General features: G+C 43.1%; 1 protein-coding gene across 4 annotated transcripts in view; it reads left to right on the top strand.

The window, feature by feature from the left end:
- Positions 1 to 1042: 1042 nt before the first annotated feature.
- Positions 1043 to 19133, top strand: part of TMEM108 (transmembrane protein 108) — a 240635-nt gene continuing 222544 nt past the window's right edge. For 2 of the 4 annotated variants that reach the window (XR_012644242.1, XM_074986110.1), the window contains exon 1: positions 1343 to 1474. The gene's annotated coding sequence lies outside the window, so the exon portion shown is untranslated. Of the gene's footprint in view, positions 1097 to 1342; positions 1475 to 19133 lie in introns of those variants that run through there. The other 2 variants (XM_074986107.1, XM_074986106.1) reach the window with 2 other exon arrangements.

The following is a 19133-nucleotide window of genomic DNA, read 5'->3' as shown; positions in this document are numbered from 1 at the left end:
CCAGGGATGTCTGCTTTGTCATCCTAAAGTTCTTGAGCCACTTGTCATTGTCCCACTGGCCTAGTACCAGCCGCTCCCAACAGTCCCCACTGCTGGAGTGGCTCCAGAGGCGCAGTGGGGGACGGGGGGGTGGGGAGCAGGGGTTGCCCTGTTGTGAGGGCCTGCAGGACCCCAGGGCGGAGGAGGTGGGCCCCAGGGCATCCACCATGCCCAGGATGGCAATGACCACCTGGGTCCCGGTGAGGGTGGCAGCATTGGCCTTGGACAGCTGCTGTTGCTCCATTCTCCTCCCGTTCTTGGAGCATGGCCCACGCAGTGCTGTGTACTGCTCTGCAGTGCTCTGAGTGTGCAGGGTGGGTGTGTTTGGGAAGGGCCCTTTAAGGTGGTTCCTGGCTGTGGGACCCGGAAGGGCTTGTTGGCCATGTGACCCCATGCGTGGTGTTTCCCAGCTGCTTATTTTGAAAGAGCCCACGTTGCTGTGTGGACACTCGCTTTTGAAGCATGGGGGGGTTCTTTCGAAAGAGCGGATCGGTACAGCGATCCGTTTTGGGTGTGTAGCCGTGCTGTTTCGAAATCCCTTATTTTGATTTTGTTTTTCGACGTTCCCCCTTTCAAAGTTTCTTTGTGGTGTAGATGCACCCTCAGTCTCCTCTTTGGTTCCCACCCCGCCAGTATATTCACCTTCAATTTCAACATTCCCCTTGTGACAATGTTTCACTATTGAGGAAACCATGAAGGGAAATAGTTCCTTTACGCTGTATTTGCTGTGGGATGTAGAGAGATATCTATTGCTGCATTCCAGTGATAGGTGTATAAGAGGTAACAGATGGTACAAATGGTGAACTGAGAAGTCATGACGGTACAAGAGAGCAATATTTCTTTAATTATGGTCATAACGCTGGCAACAAGTATGCTCGGCATGCTAACAGAATGATCAGGAACAGCTTGGAGAGAGACCAGAAAACAGCAGTGAAAGAGTTCAAGTTTATTTTAGTCAACTCTCCAGCCTCGTTGTCTCATTCCCCAGCCCTGTTGGTCTGTTTCATTAACATGGAGTGTCCTATTCTGAACCTGTTTTGCAAATTTCTTGGAGCAGGTACTGTCTTTTTATTACCTGTTTATACAACTTGTTTGTGGGAACAGACGTCCCCCACACCCTTACAGAAGGGAAACACATGTAGTGGCCCGGCTAGAGGGCTGAGTTATGACAAGGCAGAAGCTAATCCCCAGAACATCCAGAAGGAGGTGCCATGCTAACAGTGAGTGTTGCAGGCAGGCCCTCTGAAACATAGTGGCAAAGGGGGCCAAGCATGAAGAAGCTGAAAGATACTAGCCTAGATTTCTGAGGAAAGTTGGCAGCCTCAATAGAAAAGAGAGAAGAAAGAGGAGTTTGTTGGCCCAGGATTTGGAAACCAGAGAATGCATCTGTTTCGTCCCGTTCTATTCACAGTCTTGTACTCTGCCCATCACTGTGGTGAGTGACCAAATGGTATTTGTGCTCTTACCCTCTCTTCTCGGGGATAAGATGTTAGGGTTGCCTTGGGTCTGTCATAATATACATCAATTTTGTGGTGACTATTGAAAGCAATCTTGGAGACGTCAACAGGCTATTTTAAGAAAACATTACACAATGTTGGATAAAAAATTCTCCTGGAGTAGCTTTAGTCAGAGTTGGCAACCCCACAAAGCATATGCATTGGAGTGTCTTGTTTGTTTTAAATAAATATTGTGACATTATTGGATTTTAAAATGAACGTGCAAAAACATTATTGCAACCACTGTGTGAGGTTTGCGCTATATCTTGTGCCAAGTGGGCCGAGTGAAGTGCCTAACGAAAGCTGATGATTCACTGAATCTGTTTATGCTGCTTGTAGGTTTGTTTCATTTGTTTATGTGTGGAACTATAAGTATTGGCTGCGTGCTTGTAGATGAAATTTCAGCTTCTGGGAGACCACATTAGGAGGTGAGGCAATCCTTTGTGAAACGGTTCGTAGTCAAGTGAAGCTGCTCTTGACAGCGAAAGGGCCTTATCGGATTCCAATTCACATGTGGGGAATTTGGCTGGGGACATGTAACACAGGAGACAGGCAATGGCCAATTGCCTAAAAAGGACATGGACAGGTGACCTGCTCATGTGACAGGCTCCATTTTGGACATACAGGGGGAAACAGAATTCCTTCCACATGAGCCAGGGGTAAAGGGGACACTGAGGTTCCTCCATCTAGTCTTCACTCCAGCTCATTATGTCAGGAGCAACTCTGCTGTGAAACTTATAGGCTAAACAGATATATTAGAGCATAAACGTTCATGGGCAAAGACCTACTTCATCAGGTGTGTTTGGCTAGCACAGCTACCTCTCTGATACTCTGCTATCTACTGAGCCCAGAAGGGTCACTGACTCATCCTAGCAAAGGATGTACTTTAAAGACTTTTAAAACAGTTTATTTCATCACTGCTGCAAGTCTCCATCAGGAACTTGGTGACTGATGTATGTAGTTTGATGACTTTAACAATTTTACTTTCATCTTATTCTTTCTTTTTATTAATAAATCTTTCGATTTTAGATTCTAAAGGACTGGAACAGTGTACTCTATTGTGTAAGAGCTAAGGCAAGGGTCTGCAGCCTGCGGCTATGGAGCCAATTGTAACTCTTTAAGGCTTTGTGGCTCCCAATGCTATAAATACAAAGTAATAAATAAATAAATAAATAAAATAAAACACCTTCTGATTATTTTCGATAAATGGTGAATGTCTAAAAGCCCAAAAATGAACAACTCATACCTAAATAGCAAACAATATACGATCTCAAAACATTGGAGAAGTCCCCCTGTAATATGTGCAGTACATTGCGGGATGTGATATTGGATCTGTGGTTTGAGTGTGTTGCTAAAAAGTCTTGATTGTGAAAAGGAAAAGGAAACTTGCAGCATTCCTGCTGTGAAGGGCAACATGCATTTTAAGAAAGAAAACTGAAATTAAAAGTGAAATAAAACTGGCATAATTAAAATGTGTTTGGAGTGGCTTCAAAAAAAAAAAGTGGAAAATCGAAGATGAAAATAGAATTTCAGACTAAATGGACCTAATCCTTGGCATATATATCGGGCTCCCTTTATGTCTGGGCTCCCTTTTGCAATGAAAAATTCTCCAATGACAAAAAATGCCTCCTTGAGAGAATATGTAAAAAGTTCGTGAACATCTTGCATTAAACATTTATTGCATTACAAATCATCGTGTGCGCTTTTCTTAAAAGAGGGGTTACAAAAAGTATGGTTTGATGTGATTTAATAAGAACCGTCTCGTATTCACATGCATTGTGTCTCTTGAATGATTGAGTTTTTTACTGAATTTGAAAAAAAAATGGCTCTTCTTGCTCTTTTGGTTGCCAAGCCTTGATCTAAGGTATACATTGACCCTGGTCTTTTGGGACTGGAAGAACTTGTTTGGAGTGGGGAGACTGGTTTACATAGCTTCTCATCTGCATAAGGAAGGATACTGGCAGTGGAACAAGGGAAGCTGGAGTGTCTGAGGGAGTTACTTGTGTGACTTCATGGTGGGCAGTGTGGCAAAAGAAGTGCTCTGTGTTACTTTGTTGGTGTGCCTTATAGTGGAGGACCCCCAGTACCAAGTGGTAAGTAGCCCTGTTTTAAGCAATTTGCCCTGGTTTGGCCCACTCAGCTGTGCCCAGAAAAACCTCCAATATTACAAATATGCATATTGATGACACATGGGGGCATGCAGGGTCATTGCCCCCTACCTCTACCAGTTCAGTGCTTGGCTTGAAGTGCACTTGTTTACACAGACTGAGCATGCTCAGTAATATTGCTGATGCCGGCTGCCCTCACTTTGCCCACCCACTTTCAGCCTGCATGCGTCATCCTGCATCCCCCTGTAAGGCCCATTCCTGACCTCGTGTGGTGCTGCAGACACTTCCTGACTCAGTTTCCCTTCTCTCAAGACCCCCTTTTGAACTACACACAATGCAAAAGGTGTAACAGAACATTTCCCTGCTAGAATTATAGTTTATGAAGCTCAAATAACCTTGAAACAAAGACTCTCCGCTTGAGACCCTCCTTGAGGAATCTGTGGGAGCTCCTCTCCCTTAGGAGACTTTCTCTGTGTGAGAGCCACTCTCCAACTGAGCCATGGTAGTCTCTTATGAGGCTCACCTGCTCGTTATACAATTAATTGCTTGGGATATAGTCTCCTTATAGGTAGCCTGGGTCAAGTACCCCCAAGGAAGCCAGCAACCTTGCGACACTGAGTTTACTCTTTCAGATCAGTGTGTGAAGGGACAAGGCTTGGTGAATATAATGTAACCGTGATAGCTTGTGTGATATTAGCACTAACTGCTTCTTTGCTGATAAAGGTGCTTTTGGAACCTTAAGACAGGATTGCGCTAAGCTTCTCTTTTAGCTGACAAATCCCCGTTGTCTGGGCAAGTTAAGGTAATTAAGATGACAGTGTCAAGTGTCTGAGACTGTGTCTATACTCACGTGGAAAGTCAACGGCTGATATGCAATTATAGGTATGCCAGTTGCGTATCTAAAATCGACTTTTCAGCCGTCTACTTTGGTGGCTATCTTCACAGCAAGTCGATGGAAGTGCTCCTCCCATCGACCTTCCTTAATCCTCGCAGCTTGCAAGGAGTTCTGGGATTGACCTTGACCCCAGAATGCGCTGTTTCATGAATGCACGACATGGCACCATGCAGGATCAAACCTGACTGGTTGATCTTCCAGGGTCAGTGTAGATACAGGCTGTCTCTCTGACAGTACAAGTATCTCCCACTGGCATCAATAACAGAGAGGAAGCCGTGCTAGTCTATACACTATAGGGGCTCATCTGCATATTTGGCTCAATCTAATTCTTGACCTTTCCCCCCCACCCCTCCACTCTCTGATTTGCTCACCTTGATTATCTTTTTCTGATTTGTCCTCCTTGCTTACCGTTTTTGGTTCTGTGTGTCTTAACTATTGAGTCTGTTCTGGTCTGGCTATGGTCTGAAGAAGTGGGTCTGTCCCACGAAAGCTCACCTAATAAACTATTTTGCTAGTCTTTAAAGTGCTACTTGACTGCTTTTTGTTTTGATGGCTTCAATAAGAATTGTTCATATTATGCAATGGAAGAACAAAGACCCAAGATAACTCAAAAAAAGGATCCAAGTTCATAGCTGCAAAATATTGGCTATTCATTCCTGATCATGGGCCTCGTTATTAATACTATTAACTAATAATCAGTGAGACATAAGGGGCCAGATCCTCAGATATATCAATTTAATTGAAGCCAGTATAGATACACCAGTTTACACCAGCTGAAGGACTAGCCCACCATCAACACACAATATGCAGGTACTTCTGAAGCTGTGTGGCACATTTGTGTAAAGTGACTAGAACAGCAGAGCCTGACATTTTGTAATGAAACAAGATGGTTTGTGACTTCATGTTTGGTAGGAAATCTTAAACTTAGTCTGGATTGATGAACCTCTCAGCAAACACTGAAGGATTTTGAGTGGAGTGCCTCTCCCTCCACAGGTTCTAGAGAAAGGTTCATGGTTTAATTTTGAAGTAATGGGGGAGGACTTGAATCCAAAATACAGCAAAATTTGGCTGATTATTGCATGAATTTGGCTCACGGAAAACATGGCTCAGCCATTGTTTATTTTATTGTTAAAGTTGGTAGAAAGAAAAGGTTGTAGATGTCAAAATTTGCAATGTGATTAATTTCAAAATTTGAAACATTTAACCAGATCTACCAATTGATTAACTCTGTGTAGCTAAAAATGTGTGTTAAGAGAGCCTCAAAATAAAACAAACCAATAAAGACCTCAGATCTTGCCTTGAAGAACTTGCCAAGTAAATGTGACGTGATGGACTGTGGTTCTCAAATGGATAAAAGGTGAAAAGAGGAAAGTTCAGGTGACAATAATAAGATCATATGGATGATCAGTGGGGTGGGTCGATCTTGGTGATTGTGTTTGCATATTTTGGCCTTGTTTTGCTTCATTTCTCATAGACAGGAGAAACTGTTTTGGTCGAGTTTTGCTTTGAGTTTTGGGGATTCATTTCAGCCTAATCAAAACTCATTGGGTACAAAATGAATAGAAACATATTGAAAATTAGAATGGTTCAGGTTTGTAAACTTCCGTACAAACAGAAAATTGGACTTTAGATTCTTATTCCGTAAGAAGTAGCTATAGAGGGGTGATATTTAGTGGATGCAATTCCTATTCATTTCACTGGGAATTGTATTTGCTGAAGTCACAGATTGATTTGCTTCTAATTTGTCAGTGTTTTCTATCTGTCAGTAAACAAACTTATACTATAATTTATTTCTAACTAATAAAAAATGTAGTCACTTGTTCATCAGAATAACTTTTATTTAATCCCAGAGATAGACGTTTAGAACAGTTTGCTGCCTCCTTACTGCAATTTATTAACAAAAAACATAATCTGAACTCACGTCTGTGAGGACCCAAGCAGCTGTGACGCTAAAGTTACTTTGTCTGATAACTGGTGCTTGATAGTTTAAGTGGATAATCAGCTAAGACCTAAATGCAATTTCCAGGGAAGCAATTAGCAATACAGGCTAATAGGCCCAGTGCACCACTATGGCTAAGTCTACCCTTAAAACATTGAAGTGCTACCACGGCAGTGCTTTAAAACCAAAATATGACCATGACATCAGCCCTGGGAGGGAGCTCTCCCAGCGTACTGTACTAAGCATCTAAGCAAGAGGCATAGTTCCCAGCACTGGGAGCTTGTTTACACTGACACTTTAGAGTGCTGCGTTCAGAGGAGGGGGTTTCATCCCCCCTGAGCAAAAAAGTTGCAACACAGTAAAGTTGCAGTGTGTTACACCATTCTTTTGCTTGTGCAACCCCACTGAAATCAGTAAAGCTGTATTAGTGGTAATACCACAGTAATGCAATGGCCAGTCAGTACAATATATTTCATTTGAAGTTTTGAATTCTTACTCCTCTCAAGTCAGAATGGTTGAGATAAAGATTCTTACCTGAGCATGGTATTCTATATACCTTCCCCCTACCCTTTCAGAGGTGCCAGTGTTCTTTCAAACTTCATTTTTTAATAATGAAGTTGAAAAATGAGTCATTGTTTTCCCATGGAAATCAGCTTTCAAATGAGATTTTTACCTGGGTTCAGAGTTTCAGATCAAAGTATGAGTGGAAACAGATTGAATGTTTTAGGTTTGATCCAACATTATGTAAACCCGATGGCTTGTGATATACACTGTCAGAGGTTCTTTACTGACAAAGCTTTCGGAACTCTTAAGAAAGGATTGTGGGAAGTTTCTTTTTTAGTTGACAAGTCTGAGTGTGTAAGCAGGCTGTTTGCACGGACTCTGAAATCATGACCCCATCCTCAGACTTAGTCATGCTGTGCCCAGTACAGGAACTGTGTGGGGAGAAGGGTAAAGAAAGTAGCTTTGAATGATCTTTATGTATCCTAATCTAAGGCTTGCTAAAAGCTGATATGCCTGTACCACAAGCGAGAACTCTTAGGAGAAGGCAGAGGAAATGGGGGTGACACAGAGCTGACTGTGGAGGGCTCTATCACTGGACACAAAGGAACTCAGCAAGTAGGAGAAAGGCTACGCACAGAACATCTACACAGTTAATTTTAGTCCTATAGTGTAAGCCCCACAAGCCTGAGTCAGTTGGCTGGGGCTCTGAAACTCGCTGCCCCAGATTTTTTTTTCCCAATAATCTCTCTCTAGTGCAGTTATTTACAATTCATTAAAGAAACTGTCTGGCCCAGCTAATGAGTCTTATTCTGGTCCTGCATTCCTCTATTTTGTGCTGTAGTGGAAGCACAGTGCAAATAAAGAGGCCAAAAGAAGGTAAGTTGGCCAAACTTTTCTACAAGGCTAAATGTGATTTCACACAGTAAACAAGGCTAATGTGATTTCACACAGTAACACTGGCCCGTTGAGCCCATTTATCTGACAAATTGTCACTGGTATTTCCAACTTGTCTGACTTAACCCTTTGGATCTGTCTATTGCACTTTAATGAAAGCCATACCCTCCAGTAGCGCTAACAGCAGGCAAATGTTCCTTAATGTCCCATTAACCTCTTAAGTGCCAGTCACTCTCCTGGCATTTGCTAGGCCAGCATTTCTCCAATACGGCCACAGGAGGCTTTTCTATGGCCACAGTCTCCTGGGCAGAATGTCTGGGGTGGGGTGGGGTGGGAGAACACCAACGGGGTTTAAGCCCTGCCTCCCTCTGGATCCACAGACCTCAGAAGACCAGACAGCCTGTGAGTTCCTCACCTTCCTGCAGGCAGTGAGGCTTAGACTTTGGGCCTTAGCCCTGGAGTGGTGGTGGCAGGCTCCAGTTGTTGGGCTCTGGGCTCCAGACCCCAGGCATAGGTGTGGGCCCTCAGCTCATACCCCACCCCAGCATCACCCTTGGCCACTGCTGTCTCTCCACCCACTGCTCATAAGTCTGCTGTGAAAACTGATATGTTTACATTCATTAATACTACTTTTCACAGCGTCCCAGCCAGCTAGAGTGTCTGCTTGCTGTGAAAAGTAAGATTAACAAATATATATGTTACTTTCTGCAGCAACAGATTTACTAGCTAGCAACTCTTTTTTTTTAAAGGCAAAAGAAACAACAAAAAAGAATGCGTAAAGCTCTTTATTTTTCTCTTCTGATAAGGACCAGTGAAAAATCGAGACAGCTGTGCATTATTTTTATTATTTAGTCTGAAAGACAAACCTCTACATAAATAAAACAATGATTTGCATGCATATGTACATATTTGTTTTTCCTAAAATTAATTTTTTTTGGAAAAATTGTTAGAGCAGCACTCTTCTCTGACAATTTTTGCTCTAGACCACATTGAAAAAAAAAGAAAAACCTGTTTTTCTAGACTATATCATTTGGTATTCCTTGGGTAGTTTGAATGTCACAGCAGGAGTTCAATGGCCATATAAATATGAATTGCGATTTGTTGGGCATATGTTTCATGTCCAGAGACATTTAGTGGATTAATTTATTTGAAGCATGTAGCTGAACTGAAGATCGTAATTCCCAACTTGGAATTATTATTCTGTCATTCTCAAGCACAACTAATTATGCCCTCTTGATTATTTGTCTTCCCACAACTTCACTGCAGAAAAGAAGGCCCCTGCATCACAAGATAATCACATCCAAGCAAAAGGTGCTTAGTTGTTCACTCATTTCCTGTCAAAATCCAAAGTAGTTGTATTATTTTGTAAGTGCCAATTAACTCTTTTTAACTTTTGGATGTTTTTTTCAGTAATTTGAAATATAGTAGAAGATTGGTTATCCGGCACCCGGATAACTGGCACATTTGGTTAACTGTTATGCTGCAGGCCAGTTACCCAGTTGGGGCTGGCAGAGCAGGTCAGCTGCCCAGCCAGGGCTGGCAGTGCAAGGACAGATGCTTGCTACCCAACCAGAGGGGCAGAGCAGGGCTGGACACTGCCCCAGCTTGAATATCCAGTACATTTTATTATTGGGGGTGCGGGATAATAAAGGTTGTACTGTAACTTATTACTTTTTCTGTTGACCATGTGCTTTTTTCCCCACGTGACAAATATTAATTATTTCTTGGTGTCTCTTCTGAACTCCAAAATGTGATTTGCCATTTGCTTTTTCTAATCAATCAGTAAATATCATTTTTGACTGTCCAGATGAGGTTTTTTATCACTTCATCATCGTAAGCATCAATAAAGTTACTGTGCACCCAGTGAAGTCAGTGAGTTGATAGTGCTCAATACCTCAAGATGACCAGGATCCATCTGAATAACTGTCTTAGGTCTGGGTGGTGGGTGGAGCTTTTGCTCGATGAGCCAAGCCCCCCAGCCTGTTGCCCCGCCAGTACTCCACCTGTGCTCTCCCCAGCTAGGGTTACCGTATTTGACCTTTCAAAAAGACGACATCCTCGAGAGGGAGTGTATCTGTATCAGTATCTACCCACTCACGTTGTGTTAATGTACTGTATATACTATAACAACCAGCCATGCCTCAGATCTGCAGGTTGCACAACAGCCCTTGGGGTAGGGGCTTAGCACCCTTTTCAGTTCCGAGCCCCTGCCACTGGTCTTGCCCCAAGGGAGCATAGAGCTGCTCTGTCACTTAGGCACCTTTCCCTGCTGAGCCTCGTCTCTGGGCAGTTCACTGAACCCCGTGCAACCAGGTTCCCTGGGGCTCGGTGCACAGTGCATCCTCAAGGCTTAACCCCAAGGTACGTAAACTCTGGCCCACAGGCCACGTCGAACCCATCGGACCTTTCAGTGCAGCTTTTGAGCTTCAGCTGTGGAGTAGCATAGGGGCAGCCTTGCCAGGAGGAGTTAGCCCCATTCCTGCGCAGCGCAGCAAGCGGGGGCAGCTAGCCCCTAACTTCTCCTCTTCTGACACCCCCCCCACCCCCTGCCACCTCAGCACCCTGAGGGCCCTGCTGATACAATTGCCACCCTGCCAGCCCCAGTGCTCTGCCATCGTCAAGGGCTGAGGAGGTGGGGCCGGGGTGGATTGAGTAGGGAGTCCAGGCGTTGGATAGGAGGCAGGGTGACCTGGGGGATGGTCGGGGATAGGGAGCAGGGATTAAGAGAGGTGGGAGGTCTGGCAGTGGTGTGGGGAGCTGAATAGAGCTGGGAGTGGAGCCACATCTGGCTGCCTGGGGAGACACAGCATCCCCCAGTTTTTTGTATCTAGCCCTCCATACAATTTCCCTACCTAATATAGCCCTCAGGCCAAAAAGTTACCCCATCCATGGCTTAACCCCTTCCTGTTCATGCTGTAGCTGGGAGGACAGAGGCAGCTGGGTAATGCCCATAGTCAGCAGCAGCCCAGAGGTGTTAGTTGCCTTCCTGCTCAGACAAGAAGGGACAAGCTGCTGCCAGCCATAGGGCAGAAGAGAAGAAGAGATGAGCTCTGTAAGTGCATGGGCCAAGTCATTCCTTCTTCCCCTCCTCTTCCACTGACACTGGAAGCAGCTCCTGCCCCTTCCTTCCTTTCACAGTGCCAGAAGGCGTCTGCTGGTCTCATTCTGGTCTGAACCCTGGAAGAAAGCTGAGGTGGGCAATGTGACCCTGCGTGCCCACTCATGTGTTTCCCCAGAAAGACATGGCATCAGATGCCAGAAGAGGCATATCCATCTGAGGGGCCCAGGCAGAGTGGGTCAGGATGACCAATGGTAACTCATCCCCTCGTATATGGGAATGGGTGTGTTCCCTGCCTGTGTGAACCCTAAAGTCTTAATGATGAAAGTAATCCAACGATAATGTATTTCTTTTTAATGGGGGCTCAGTGAACCTGATAATTTGAACTTCGGTATTGCATCATTCTGATTGGTTGCCACTGAACCTGCTTGAGTATGAGTGACTTTACCAAGTGTCCCGTATTCAGCATAGGGAAATATGGTCACCCTAATGCTTTACCAGGCTGCTACTCTTCTTTCAGCGCATGAATTAAAGTTGCTAACAGGCAAAGTGACCATCTTCTGTATATTTGTGTAACTCTTTTGCATTTATTAATGTCTAAATAGCATCTGGTAGCAAAGTACAAGCCCCGGTGTTCATTCACACAGGCATTGCCGTAGAGGAATGGAACATTCCAGTACAGCAATCCTAACCCAGCTGCCTATTTTACACCCAACTCCAGCTATGAATGACACAAGGGTAAGATTTAAATAATTCAGTAGAACTCAAATGCTTTTATTCTAACTAAACACACAGGCACACACAAACAGTGACCTTACCACTAATATTGACATAAAACACACAATAAATATCCTTCTTAGTTGTTGAGATTTAGGTGAGCTACAAACTCAGATTTGCTGTCCCAGTTCTGTTGGTTTATGACACCTAGGAGTTTTATTGATGACCTTTCTGCTCATATAAATTTGTTTCCTTCCAGTGAGTAAGTTAGCTAGCTCATTCCCCAGCCTCCCTCACACTAAGTAAGTTTTCACGGTAAATTGCTTCACAGCATTTCATCCCTGTAGATAGTTTAAAAAGCCAACCTTGTTAAAAATACAGTGCAAGACCATCCTGTTCTTCGTAGCTGTCCTCATACAAAAGTGTGACGCAGGACTCTTATAAAGGACTAGAATATCCAGTAAGAATACACAATTGGCTGCAAGGACCCAGTCTGACTTCCCCTGAAGACAAAAAATTTTCTTCCACAGTTAGAGCAGTAGTTACAATGATTTCAGAGGGAGTTGGATTGGGCCCCAAAATAATCAGCCAAGGGATGTTGGTGAGAGATTTTAATATCATGACAAATCCATGTAGATTTGCTTGAAAAGCTTAGCCCTTTCCTTTGCCTTTCAAATGATTCAAGTAAGGCTCACAGTCTTAACAACAATTTTTAATTCTTTGACGGCTTTGCTAAGTCATTAGAGTTAAAATTTCAATGGGTGTGTGGGGAAGGCTAGCATTGTGTCAGCCAATAAGCAGGTTCTGTGGAAAGAATTTTTCCATTACGTTTCTTGAACTAGTTCTGTCTAAGCTGAAAATGCAGGTGGATATTCTTCCAGCCCTGGCCTGCACCAGGAAGTGGAGAGGTTTTGTAACTTTGGAAAAATAAAGAAAACAAAATTATGGGAACTTATTTGTTCCTCCAATTAAATGTTCACTTTGAGTTTTGGACAGGGTCTTAATTAAATGTGAATTCCTTGTTTTATCTGTCTCATTTGTCTCAATTTCTCCTTACAAAAACAGCATAAGGGATTTCTTTCAAGATCAAGAGAACTGAATATAAGGAAGCAGCACACTTACCCATATTCAGTTGTCTTGATCTTGAAAGAAATCCCTTATTCTGTTTTTGTAAGGAAAATTCAGAGAAATGAGAGGGATGAAACAACCAGTTCCTTGGTGGTTGGTGCATATCATTGCACAATCAGTACCTTCCGTACTGTGGTGTAGAATCTGACTGTAATGGTGTGTGATGATACTGCTGTCCACTCCATTAAAGCACCAGATGCCACTCGTAATAACATCAAGCCCACACCTTCTGTCTGCGGTGCAGCCTCTTCTTCATTTCTTGAGCAGATGAGGGTTTCACCTGTTGCCAGGGATAGCTGCCCAGGTTGTGTCCATTTTTTCCACGCAAGCCCAAAACTACAAACCTGTACTGATGCATCTCTGCTGCAAGGTGTGCCATCTTTCCTGCTTGACACCTGGTCCGAACATTCCATATACCAAACTGGGTGGTTGTCCTGGATGAGAAAAGGGTCATCTGTGTGGCAGCTTCCTCTTGGCTTTCCCTACCATGCTTCATACTCAATCCATGCGGACTGCCAACTCCTCCCAAGACTTGTGTAGTTGTAGGTTTCTTTGTAGATGTTTCTGTAACTTTTGGGTTTTTGTTTTTTTTTTTACAGATAGGGTTGTTAACCCTAAGCCACCCCTTTTACCTTAGGGAGAGGTGATCAAAATTGGTCTAGTCTCTATCCTTTGACCTGTCTAGTGTGGCTGACCCTATAAGGAGCTGTAGCTCCTGCTGGCTTAGCTCTCCAGGTCATTGAGACACAAAAGGCACCTCACCATGACAAGGCATGGACCATAGGGTGGAATATAAGGAAGCAGCATACTTACCCATCGCAACACTAGACAAAACTGCCTCAATGGCCAGACTGAGCATTAACAAGGGAAAGACCAAGACAATGAGGATCAACCAGGCCAACAACAACACCATCACACTGGGAGGGGATGACCTGGAAGATGTGGAGCAGTTCACTTACTTGGGGAGTATTATGGGCGAGACAGAGGAACAGACAAGGATATCAGTGCCAGGATAGGGAAAGCAAAAGCTGCATTCCAGAGTCTTTGTCCCATATGGAATTCACAAATAATTTCTGAGAAGACAAAACTGTGGATCTTCAACACAAATATGAAGAGTGTGCTCTTGTATGAAGGTGAGACCTGGCACATTAAAGAGTCTTCAAATCGCAAGCTACAGACGTTCATGAACAGGGGCCCTTTGCATCAAATGGCAAGACTATGTCACAAATGAAGAGCTTTGGAACTGAGCAAGACAAGAACCACTTGATGTTCAAATCAAGAGAAGAAAGTGGGGATGGCTAGGCTACACTCTCAGAAAACCATCATCCAGCATTGTCCATCAAGCTCTCACATGGAAGCCACAAGGAAAACGCAAAAAAAAGGAAGACCTCAGAAAATGTGGTGATGATCTACTGAGATTGGACAACAACTTGGGTACTCCTGGAGTCAGCTAGAAGTTTCCTCTTGACACAGAGTGAAGTGGAGGAGGCTTGTAGATGACTTATTCTCCACTTGTAGTACAAGGGTTAAGTCAAAGTCAAGTAAGTCAAGTACTTACCCCTGTCAATCCAAAGGAGGAAAGTTTTCAATAGGTAAAAAATTCATTGTCCAAAATTTGTCTTAGCTAGCAGGTTTTTAATGGAAATCTAGTTCAGAGTTGGATTAGGAATGGTACCTTTGTGTATCTGTAGGTCCATGGTATCTCTGGATGGAGTTGCCTGGATGCTGTCAAGTAGGAAACCAGTTTTCATCTTCCACAGTAGATTCACATGCTAACTCCTGGTTGGGTCTGAGTCTGGGAATCACATGACATTACAAACTGCCAGGGATTGAATGACAGAAAAAGAGGTATTGTCTAGGGCCAGTGAGAATCTTTCATTTCCAGCTGGACAGGTCAGCAGCTTCTCCAGGGAGGGGAACTGCTGGGTTCCCTTGAAAGGCAATTTAATCCCTTCCAGTGGGCTGGAACACTTTGTAAAGTGAAAGCCAGTGAATCAAACTTTAAACCCTGTGTATAACAGAAGCGACTTCAAGTCAGGGAGTGCAACAATACATCTAATTCCAGCACCTGTGACCCCTTCCATATCTGTCTTAGTGTGGGGCACATCCATCTCATCAGAGACCCTATTTATGGGAAGGTATGGGGTGTTTGTGTTACTTTTATAAGCCAGTGACAACATACTTCATTAGAAGGTATTTTTATTATATGCGTACTAATTTTGCTAGCTTAGTGTCCTAAGAGACAGATTTCATTTTCAAGACAGTCCCAGATGGGGCAGCAGTCACACTTCAGTATAACAAAAGCCATTCATAACAAGGTATGTTGCATCTTAGTCTAGAATGTTAACATAAAGCTTTGATTTTATTATTGGCTGTATATCCTGGCAACAGGACAGCTGTTGTTACTACTGCTACTAGTGCATGAGTAACAAACACTTCCTATTACCATCTGTCATGTCAGACTTATAATTTTCAAGATCCAGCTAGGACCCTCCTGGTGTGGTTGACTTAGAATCATGATTGACATTAATAGCTATTTTTAAAAGTCAGAAACCAGATTTTATTTCTGACAAGGAGAGCTTGTTTGATTGATATTGAACTCATTACAGTCATTTACTGGGGTCCAGGAGTCCTGAAGCAGTGACATTTATGACAGCTGTGTTTCAGCGCACTTATCTATAGCAGCATTCTGGTTGCAGCAAGCTTGCCTTGCTGTTTATAATTTCTAATGCCTTGATTTGAAAGAAATAATAGCTTGTGTAGCCTGAAAATGTCCTCTTTAAACTCTCACAGCTGTCTTGCAGACTATGAGGGAGTGAGCTATATAATATAATAATAAATGTAATATGTAGAGATACACATCTCACAGAACTGGAAGGGATTTTGGGAGGTCATGGAGTGCAGTCTCCTGCCACGAACAAACACCATCCCTGACAGATTTTTTTTTTAAATCTATTTGCATCGGATCCCTAAACAGCTCCCCCAGGAAGTGAGCTTACAAGGCTGGGTTTAGCAGGCCAATGCTCAGACCACTGAGCTACCCCTCCCACACACAAAAAAAACAAAAACAAAAAAAAAAGGTAAAAAAATTTAAAAAATCTATTTGCCCCACATCCCTAAATGTTCTCTACAAGGAGTGAACTTACAACACTGAGTTTAGTGGGCCAATGCTCAAACCACTGAGCAGGTCAAACATAGGCAAGGGGTCTGCAACCTGCCGCACTGGAGCCACATGCAGCTCTTTAAGGACTTCTTTGTGGCTCCCAATGCTATAATTGCAAAGATTAAAAAAAAACCCAAAACCTTTTTGATTATTTTCAGTATTTCAGTGAATGTCTAAAACCCAAACAATGAGCAACTCATATCTAACTAGCAAACAATATGCAATCTCAAAATGTGGGATAACTCCCCCTTTAATATGTGCAGTGCATTGTGGGACATGTATGTGCACTGTTCTTAAAATAAGGATTACAAAAAGTATGGTTTGATGTTATTTATTAAGGGCCATCTCGTATTCGCATGCTTTGAGGCTCTTGAATTATTCTTTTTTACTGAATTTAAAAAAAAAAGTGGCTCTTCTTTCTCTTTTGGTTGACAACCCCTGTCTTAGGCACTGACATACTCTGCAAGATTTTATTAGCACACCCAGATATGCATCCCTGGTTCTTTTTTTGTGGATGCATATGGGCATTACATTGCAATGTGTAGATCCTCCTGCCTGTCAGAAACGATCATAAAATACTCTTCAATGGTACTAAACTGGTATCAGACATTATTGGCTTTTTATGTGCTTGGGAAAAGCAGATTTTTCTACTGTGTATTTATAGTCACTTGTGGCTGGCTCATAGCATTTTATCTACGATATAAAAGCTGGATCATAATTTTTGGTTCTAAGTTATAAATAAAATGCTGTATCTAAAAAATCAAAAAAACCCCACATTAATTAAATTGGCAAGAAGAATAAAACACTATGTTAGTGTTAGTAAGTTTCATTGATCATAAGAAAGAAGGAACAGCTGTGACTGAAGTATATAGAGCAACAGCTCAGGTTTGAAAAATCAAAACATGGGAAAAAAATCACACAAAAAAGTACAGACTAAAGCTGAGAAGCATTTTTTATTGTAGGGCCAATTATTTGCTTTTTTATATTAAAACTGAGGTATTCTATCACAGACCTCTCATAAGAGAAGTTACCACTCTTCCAACCAGTAGTTCTGCTGGGCTACGTCTACACTAGCCCCAAACTTCGAAATGGCCACGCGAATGGCCATTTTGAAGTTTACTAATGAAGCGCTGAAATGCATATTCAGCGCTTCATTAGCATGTGGGCGGCCATGGCACTTCGAAATTGAAGCGCCTGGCTGCCGCGCGGCTCGCCCCAACGGGGCTCCTTTTCAAAAGGACCCCGCCTACTTTGAAGTCCCCATATTCCCATGAGCTGATGGGAATAAGGGGACTTCGAAGTAGGTGGGGTCCTTTCGAAAAGAAGCCCCGTCGGGACGAGCCGCGCGGCGGCGAGGTGCGTCAATTTCGAAGTGCTGCGGCCGCCCGCATGCTAATGAAGCGCTGAATATGCATTTCAGCGCTTCATTAGTAAACTTCAAAATGGCCATTTGCGTGGCCATTTCGAAGTTTGGGGCTAGTGTAGACACGGCCCTGTTGTGTAAATCTCTTTTAAAAACTGCTCCCGAAGAACGTATGAAAAGTCTGCACAACAGACACAAAGAAGGAAACGTGAAGAGCTTTTTTTTTTATTGTATATAGTTTTCTATAACTAAGAGAAAAAAAATTTGGTTCTGATTTAAGCATTTGCCCTGCAAGAGTTGGGTTCAGTTCCCCGGCCTGTCACAGTCTTCCTGTGCAGTGTTAGGCAAGTTGCTTAGCTTGCACCATGCATCCATTTTCCACCTCTAAAACAAGTATGCTAACACACTCTTCCTACTACCTTTTGTCTGTCTGATCTATTCAGACTATCAGCTCTTAAGGGCAGGAACTCTCTCTTACTGTTTATAGGTGCAGGGCCTACCACACCGACTTCACAGGAAATTTCAAGTGTTTTTGCTGTCATTGCTGTGTGGAATGAAAATAATTTTTGAAGTGTGAAAATCACACAGAACAAAAATTCCAAGTTTCATACAGTTCCTCTTATGACATAATTTACGTAACTAACATGGAAGGAAAACCATGTGTTCTTATGGGGAAAGCAAAAATTATGCACCATGCTACATCAGCAGAATTACATTGAGTGGAATGCAACTGATTGTAATCAGGTCATTGTACCAGGTGGAAGGTGAGAGACATCTCTGAAATAAGAGTAATTTCTGCCACTGGTCTAAAGCAGAGGACTCAGACAGTCTCTGCAACCCATGGGAACACTTCTGTGAATCAGGTTGTAGGCACAATAGGTATATAAGTAAAAATGCACATGTTGGAGACGCCCAAACCTGAGTTTTATAGACAATGTTGAATAGCTCTGCATATAAAGAAGTAAAATAAAGCCTGAAGTTTCCAAGCATGAATGATCTCTTACCTACATAAATGCAATTCTTTGTTACTGTCATTAGGCCTGCCCAAGGGAGCAGGGGTTGGGGTTCAAAAGGACCAAGGGCTCCTGGTCCCCCCATTGCTACTGTGGTGGCAGCAGCAGCAGCTGGAGCCCTTGGTGAAGCTAAGCCTAGCCCTGCCATGTCTGCCCAAGGTTGCACCCCTTTCAGGAGTGTGGAGCCACCTTGCTCCCCTCCCACCTCTTACATGGCCTGGCAATTCCTCCTACCTGTAACTAATAACAGGAATGTTTTTGCATGTGTATCTGTTGCACCTGCATGAAAATGTGCCCTTCAGCTTTCAGCCAGTAAGTTTATTGGTTCTAATTCTACCCCTGCTTACACCTACCTAGTTTCTGACTTCTGTGGGTTTGCATAGGGCTCACAAATGCAACACTGGCTTTGTGTGTCCCTTCTTAAAACCTATCACTCCTTTTTCCTCAGGACTTTTCTAACCACTACAACAAGTTGTTTGCCAGGAATTTTAAATCTCTGCTGAACAGACTCTTTCTCCCGTTGAGCTGATTTAGCAAAGCCCCTCACAGCTCTCTGCCATTTACTGGGTAAGTTTGGAATGCAAAAAATGCCAAGCTGTTTGCGTTTATTTTCGTGTTCCTGGCTGGGGCAGAGAGACACCATTCTAGCTTTGAGTCTAGGTCACTGCTTTGGAGCTATTGGGATTTATTTGGAATAAAGGGGGAGAGAGTGAAGACTTATTTACCTTTTTATTGATCCCCATGCATGTCAGAACTTCCATAAACTTAGTGGAAGTGGGTGGAGTGGGGGAGGGGAGTTATTTACTGGAGAGAAAT

This window comes from Carettochelys insculpta, chromosome 2 (assembly GCF_033958435.1).
Source record: "Carettochelys insculpta isolate YL-2023 chromosome 2, ASM3395843v1, whole genome shotgun sequence".
NCBI classification, from domain to species: Eukaryota; Metazoa; Chordata; order Testudines; family Carettochelyidae; genus Carettochelys; species Carettochelys insculpta.
The sequence above is the reverse complement of the archived record's forward strand: the minus strand, read 5'-3'. Positions and strand labels throughout refer to the sequence as shown.